We start from the raw sequence: 8142 nt of genomic DNA, 5'->3' as shown, positions 1-8142 counted from the left end.
AACTTTGTCAAAGGATAGACTTACCAGGGTCCGACAATGTGTGTACTATGCCAAAGAAGAAAAAAAGTATATGGAGACAAATGAGAATTTATTTGGCATTGGTTTAGATTGTGCTGTGTTCTTTCATGAACAAATAGTACAAGGGAAGATCACAAGGTCATGTAAGCCAAGCTCTTCAGGAGGCAAGAAGAAAGCCAAAAGTGTATGGTATCTGGGACGAGTTCAAAAGATGAGAAGAATGGTTAGTGGTGCATGTGTGGAATATAAGCGAGGATTTAGCCTTTCAAATAGGCCATCAGGGGTGGAGATTCAACTTGGTTGGTATCAAAAAGCAAAAGGAACTAGGTGCTTTACGTATAACCTAACCGACCTTGATATGATAAGCATTGATAGCGTCATCGCTCTCGCAAACCTTACATATGATTGTGGCAGCAACAAGTATGAACTTGATGAGAATGATTGGAAGGTCTTTAATGATTTTGTGAGGGATCACTAGGTACGCAGCAAGGATGCATCTGTTTTTTTTTCTTTGTTTGATGAGACACACTTTGTATGAGTTTGAAAAATAATTCAAAATATGAAAATCTCATTGACTCATATTCTTTGTCTGATGTAGGAATTTAAATTGGAGAATGAAATCTTCAGATTTTGAGAAGGTGACCATCGACAATGTGTATTTATCTTTTTGTACATCTATAAAAATCGGTACAGATTATAGAAAATGTATAGCTATTAGATGTATTAGTTTTGCTAGATGTGTCCACAAGATTCTATCTTGTTTTTTGCAAAACTAATTTTAGAGTGTATGAGATGTATAGGTCCCATATGTATGATTTAAGCAAGATGTATTGACATGGTAATTTTGTTATAACCATGCTGCAAGTGGATGTTTCGGATAATATTTAAGAAAGTATTGTGGTTGTTTCAATGGATTTAGCATGAGGCTAACGGAGTCACTTTTGTTTGCGTCTCGAAAGCTTATGAGTTGTTTGTCGAGATCTCTCCCTATACTTGATCAGAGGCTTTGAGTTTGCACAGGGGCTTTTTAGTGGCCAAGGATTTTCATGCCTTGATGTGGGACATTGCAGCCAGCAATGAGCAGCAAATTAGCCCCACACTTTCTGGCCAAGGATTTTCATGCCTTGATGTGGGACATTGCAGCCAGCAATGTCCCACATCAGCCCCACACTTTCTGGCCAAGGATTTTCATGCCTTGATGTGGACATTACAGCCAGCAATGAGCAGCAAATCAGTCCCACACTTTTTGGCCAAGGATTTTCATGCCTTGATGTGGGACATTGCAACCAGCACAATGAGCAGCAAATCAGCCCCACACTTTCTGGCACATTTTACGAAGGCAACAGCTGGGTCATTTCATCTCTAGCTTGTGGTCGCCATTCAAGCCACTTTTGGGCTGCATTTGGACATGTGCTGGGGTCATTTTGATGTGGCCATTAGTGTTGGTCTTGAGCAGTTGGAATGAAAGTGTACATTTGATAATTTTCAGCCATTTACAGGTCATGAACATCATGGTTTCTCAACCAATTTGTTGTCCACAATTTATGTTTGATGCATGTTGACGCAATGTGCTTTGTAATCACTGTGATTTGTTAGTAGTAAATGCTTGATGTTGGAGTGGGAGATTGATATAATCTCAGCTTGGAAATCTCAAGTCATTGTTGTCTTGGACCAGTGTTTGAGCAGTGTTGATACTTAGTGTTTGAGCAGGTATTGATGCTGAGTGTTGGAGCATTGTGTATGTATTTTTGGTTGCATCTTATATGGGACTTGCATGGTCTCATTGAGTAGTGGACATTGGGGCTAATGTATTTTAAATGCTTATGGCCCTTGATGACTCCTAAATGTTTGGCAAGTTGTGCTTGAGTGATACTTCTTTGGTCATCTGTATATAACATTCTGGATTCAAATGCTTTGAGGATCGTGTTAGTCATGTATGTTATGGTATGCTCCATGGATTGAGTAATCTTTTGGAGTTTTGAGACTTCAATTGGAACTATAGTCAAAAGTTTTTGTCTTGAGCTTATGCATTGTTTCTGCTTGGCATTGTTTGCCAAGCATAAACAATGCATAAGAGTACTAGTAGTTTATGCTTATGCATTGTTTACTCTAAGCATTGTTTACTCTTAGCATTTGTTTTGCCTAGAGCTTGCTTGAGCTTTTGTTTTGGACATTGGGAAAGTACTTGGTGGATACTTTTGGATCCACTGGGAGAGCTCTAGATTGAGCTAGTTGATTGAGAATATGCATTGAGAGTTTATGCAAGACAGGTCATGGGATTTGACTTGTGGTTCTTAACAACTCATGGTTAGTTGATCTGTTGATATGCATAGAGATACTCTCTTGCTATGCAATTTGGTATCATGGAGCTAGATACTGTGGGTTGTACTCTCATTCGTGGACATTAGAGCTATGACTTATACTCTTAGTAGCTTGTTCAAAATATCACAAATGAAGAGCTTTTACAATGTAGCGACTTTCATAGTTCAAAACAGTTGCATTTATCACTTTCAAAATCCCCCAATACTTCTAGAGTGACTTAAAATGAATTACATATCTCTTACACAAGGGATTTTAAAATTATTATATAAAAAAAATTTATTTACAGAAAGGGAATTATATATTTTATCAAAAGTTACAGAAAGGGTTAAAAAAATGGCCAGTGTACGTTACATAGGGATTTATAAAATAGGCCATGAACGCACGTGATATAGGCAATTTTGCTAAGTGACCCCCCCGAGGTTGTCTAGCACATTGGAAGTAAGCATTGATTAGATCTATCACACAAGCATCATAAAGACTAATCTTCTCCATCCTACAAGAGAGTGGTAGAAATTGATTAAAAACAATGTAGTGCACATAAGTAGGAGGCACACAATAATACAATGAATAATCTCTTACAAACATTACCTTTAAAATGAAATGACCCCATCGACTAACCCTATAGTGCCACCAACTCAACCAGCTAACAAGCTTAGGGATGTTTCTATCAGCTGCCTTGCCAGTTGCCCACCATGCTCGTATCCTGCGAAATTGCTGAAGGGAGGGCACTTTCTTTGTTTGGGGCAGTCCTCCACTTCTCACACATCTTCCTGTGCTTTTCTTGATGTGGGCTATAGATGTACCTCTACGTGTGGACACGAAGGTTGTTTTCCCAATGCCATAAACATGACCTTTCCCTTTCAATCATCTCCTTGCCGTCGTTGAAGACACGTCTCACTGTATTCCAGTTAGCACCAGCCTCATCCACCATAAACCCAAAAAAAATTTGCTACCTTCCCTGTGTGCTCCACCATTACCAAATTCATGTTTTCCCAAAACATGACTTGAGCATCCTCATCCTCTTCTCTAAATTCATGAGTTGCTATTGTCAACAGATCACCAATCCTGCATGCCGCAAATGGAAACAGAGTTATATTAAAGACACAAAACAAGCAATGCTCTCTACTGCTTGTAACTTACATGTGGTCATAAACATGTGCTCCCATTGTATGCCATCCATCGATGCACATGATCAAAGCAGACCCATGCTTGATGAAGATCCCCATTACCATCCTTGTCCATTCGCCGAACAATGTCAATCGCAGAACCAGGTCCAGTAGTAGACATCTTAAAGATAAAGCAACGCTCAGTAGTAGTGGTGGCTTGCAATGGAAATCAAGAACCATGGAAGAACTCAAAATGGCATGTTCTTTTTAGATTAAGAATGGCTTCATATCCTTCACCCAGAGGCCGTGTTGGTTTTTGTGTTTGCATTACCATCTGCTTCACCCTGCATTCATAAAGCATACTTAGTGTATTAAAGATGATAATTACATACTATTCTTTGCTAAATTGCACTTCCTACGTACTTTTTGACATTTATCAAACTTTGCAACTCTTGCGACATCTCCTGCAGCTCCCTCTCTATCATGAATTCTCCCTATGCCTTGTCATCAGTGAACGCTCTTAGAACCACCTCCCTTGCCACAATCGTTTGTACCTTTCTGGGTCCAGCGTTGTGGTTGATGCCCACTACACGTGCTACAAAGGCCTTGATATTTCGTATCGATGCTTGGCACATTCCCTTGGAAACCATGTGTGTATGTTTGCCATAATGAATAAATAGTCTGCTGTGCATTGATTCTTTTGGCATAAAATAATAGACACAAGTAGGACATTCTTTAAGACACATTGGCACATGCTTGCAAAAAAAACACTCAAGGTTCCCGAAGCTCCCAATTGCTAAATTCCCATCTTTTGGAGATTTTATCAGCTGCCCATTCCAATGGAGTTTGTTTGGTTGATTCATACGTGTCCTAAAGGAGCAGTGCTCATTCATGCACTGGAAGGCTCCCCCCTGTAGAAGCTCTTCCTAAGAACAAAAGTTTTATTGGCCCTAGTTTGCGTTTGTGGCATTGTCCAAATGTTGCCCTCGTATTTTTGCTCCATCCCTTCCATACCTTTCCCACCTTCAAGCGCGTACGTACTGAACTCTGGGTACACCTTGGGAAGCTCTTTTACCTTGCCTTCGTAATCACAATCATGGATTAAAGTGTGCAAGACATCAGTAGGAGGTAACATGCGGATTATTTGAAAGCAAGAGACCGCACTATCAAACTGAACATCTTCCTCTTCCAAATGTTGAAAGCACTTTTCCACAAGAGAGACCTCTACCTCCTCTTGCAATGACCCATGTGCCTGGACATTGATTTCTTCTATCTCTTTAGTGTCCAAGTCACTGCAAAGCACAATGCTCTCTAATTCAATGCATAATGCAAAATAAAAAATGTCAAAGTCAAAGTTAATGCCACTTACATTGGAGTACTCTTTTGAGAACCGGGAGGAAATATAGTTGAGGGGCCTTATTCTGGGGTCTCAAAATAATTCTCTGATTTGGCAATATATACAGAGGACAATGAATGCTCCAAGATAAAATATGCCTCATCTCCAATCCCTGCATACAAGTGTAAAGGAAAAATGGCTTATACTCTCCTGTAATTTCAAGTAAGGCCTCCACATTTATCCCACCAATAGTTCCAAGCTTCCCCCGGATCATGTTTATTGACACAAGACATTTGCCATTCGAGAAGGGGACTCGGATGCGTGCACCCATTGTAGAATGGAGGAAAACATGAGCCTCCCTGCATAATGCAATCACAACAACAATTAAGGGATTTACATTGAATATTAGCCAAAAATATTTTAATACTAGATGTTCTTGCTCCAATCAATAACATATACCAGCCATAATACAATTTTACCAGGCTCATTTTAAGACTATGCGTAGAAGCAAATAAAAATATTTATTGCAAAAACAGTCATAATGAAGGGTATCAAAAAGAGTACATGTTGTATATATGTATATATGTTTGTGTGTGTGTGTGTATGTACACACACACATATTTGCTTGTGTGTGTATGTATACACACACACACATATTTGCTTTGTGTTAGTTCTTGCGCTTTTTCATAATCTCCTGTTAGATTTCAAAAACTCTACCAGTTGGATGCCATAGCATAACTGTGCTAGCTAGATTTAAAAAAATCGAAAAAATATTGACCAAACCCTAAAATTTTAGTGTTGAAATTCATTAGTGTTAGGTTTAAAAAATTTGTCCAGTGCCTAACTTAGGGTTTTTAGTAGCTGGCTACTTCTTATGAAGCAATTACTTAAGGCTTTTAGTAGTCGGCACAGAAGCATCTTCCCTCGAACACACACGTAGAGAAGCGATCATGAAGCATCATACGTCTCCCCAGCAAAGAAACGCTGATCTCATGTGCAGGGCCTTCTCCCCACTCTAATCTTCCTCCCCAACAAAGAGACGCAGAAAGGTATCATCCATGAATTTGTGCTATTTTTCTTGAATGAATTTGTGTGCTTAGCGCACAAAATAATAGGATGTTTTGCTGCCGCCACACTCCACACACAGTATGAGATGTGCGGAGTTACTTCTTGCTATTTTTCTTGAATGAATTTGTGCGCTCAGTGCACAAAATAATAGGATATTTTGTTGTCGACCATTTAAAAAATCATCACGGTCTAAATTTCCGCCGCCGCCTCCCCTTGGATCCCCGCGGCGGCGGTAGAAATTTAGAGAGAGTAGTGTAAGAACATGCTATCTATATGGTGCTGTCTCAAACACATTACATAGACTGTCTCTCTTACTACTGTCTATATTATGCATAGACTTTGTGTATACAAGAAGCTCAAAAAACTCACATTTGATGTCTTCTTGGTTGAGAAACGGCTGACACAGTCGAGAGAGGAGACCAGAAAACATGTGCATCTAAAGAACAATAGCACAAAAAGAAAAACGTTTGTCCTTAAAAAAGTGTTAAATTGCGAAATATCACTTCTAAAGTTTATTAGTACTCAATATTGAATGCTTTGAGATTTGGGCTACGGAATCTTTATATATTTTCCAATAAATTTGAATGCCTTGAATTGAGCACCCAAAAAGGGCTCCGTAAATATTTTCCAATGAAGATTTTTTTAAAATATTCAATACGACATTGAATGCCTTGGAATTTGGGCCAAAGCACTCCATATGTTAATCTCAAAGATATTCTGTTCTCATTAATGAGTTGGCCGTTTTGTTGGACAGTGAATGTGCCACCTTTGTTTGATGATTGTGTTGCTGTACTGAATTTAAGCTCTTTAGTGAATGTGCCACCTTTTTTTGAAGTTTGTGTCATAGTACTGAATTTGCTATTAAAATAATCAATTAATTATACAATACGAGTAGAATACTATTTGAAGATTTATTCTTGTGTTTTTGCATGGTTATCTGGTTTTCAAATGAGTTCGAGTCATTTCACTAGAGCATCTTGCTTGAAAGGTTCTGTTGTGCAAAAATGGATGAGTTACCTCTTGCTAAGCGAAAAAAGAGTGTGCAGGTTGGCCCACGTGAGAGCTCATCGAGACACACAAGGAGGCAAGCTAATTTTTCCATTACTTTGGAGCAGGCCGCCTCCTTAAACCCTACTACGGAGCAGGCGGTACATATCATAGATGACACTAACCTGGAGGTGGATATGGATAGGCAACATCTACATAGTGATGAAAGAAATGAGGAGGATGGACAAAATGTAGTGGGGGCGATTGAGGAAAATAAAGGTGATCAAAATGAGGGTGAGAATACTCAAGGTGGTGATAATGAGGACGAAGGTGAGAATACTGAGGATATTGGGAGAGAGATAGAGGGGGAAGGGAACACACATCCACTAGAGGATCAATAAGAAACAGTTGTCACAACCCAAACTGAAGGAAGCAAGCAGAAAATCACCTCTTTTGTTGTTCTATGTAGAAGAAAGTACTTCAAAAGGGCTTTCAAAGTGCACGAAGGAGGCATAAAATTTAGCGATGATATTGACCATCAACCAGGCCTACAAAGTGCCGCACGGCGAATCGTTTATTGCAGGTTTTCCTACAACATAACCCTGATATTCCTTGTTGAAAAACATGCATACCTCTTTCTGTGTGTTGTTTTATCATTTGGGCTTTGGCTTGTAGATGGTTGCTTTCTGAAATTGAGGAGCACCAATTGGATATTTTACCCCCTCTTGCTAGTGTGTGGCTTTGTGTTGACAATCAATGCTGTCATTTGTGCAAATCTTCTTTGTCCCATTTAAGGTGAAAATGCATGAACAACCAATGTGTCTTTGCTTGTAGGTCACTTGTCTAATATTGGCTGTTTTTGTTCCCTCAACATCTCCTGCTAAGGGATACAAGCTTTGTGATGCATGGGGATCAGCTAAGGGATTTGGCACTAGGCGATGATCTTGATGTAGGGCAAGATCTTATCTTTGACATGTATGTATGCATTCAAATCAAGATAGAATTTAAAATGATTTTCGATGATCTTTATGGCATATGGTAAATGGTTTGTGTGAGTTTTCTGGTGAAGAGAAAGGGTAGACCATGGCGGGGCGGTTGTCAGAGAGGTTAGCGGCTTAGCAAATACATCGTCTCCATCTTCAGTCATCCTGGGGACACGATTTTGGATTTGTTTGCTGGCACTGGAACTCTTGGGCTAGTGTGGCAGCATTTATGGATCGCAATGTCATAATGTTAGACAAGGATGAGTGGATCTATGATCACCTGTTAGAACCATACTCAGCAACGGTATGAATGTTGAAAAGA

The sequence above is a fragment of the Cibotium barometz genome, chromosome 49, assembly GCF_041138505.1.
Source record: "Cibotium barometz isolate CiBa-2024 chromosome 49, ASM4113850v1, whole genome shotgun sequence".
NCBI lineage: Eukaryota > Viridiplantae > Streptophyta > Polypodiopsida > Cyatheales > Cibotiaceae > Cibotium > Cibotium barometz.
Note: the sequence above shows the minus strand (reverse complement) of the source record.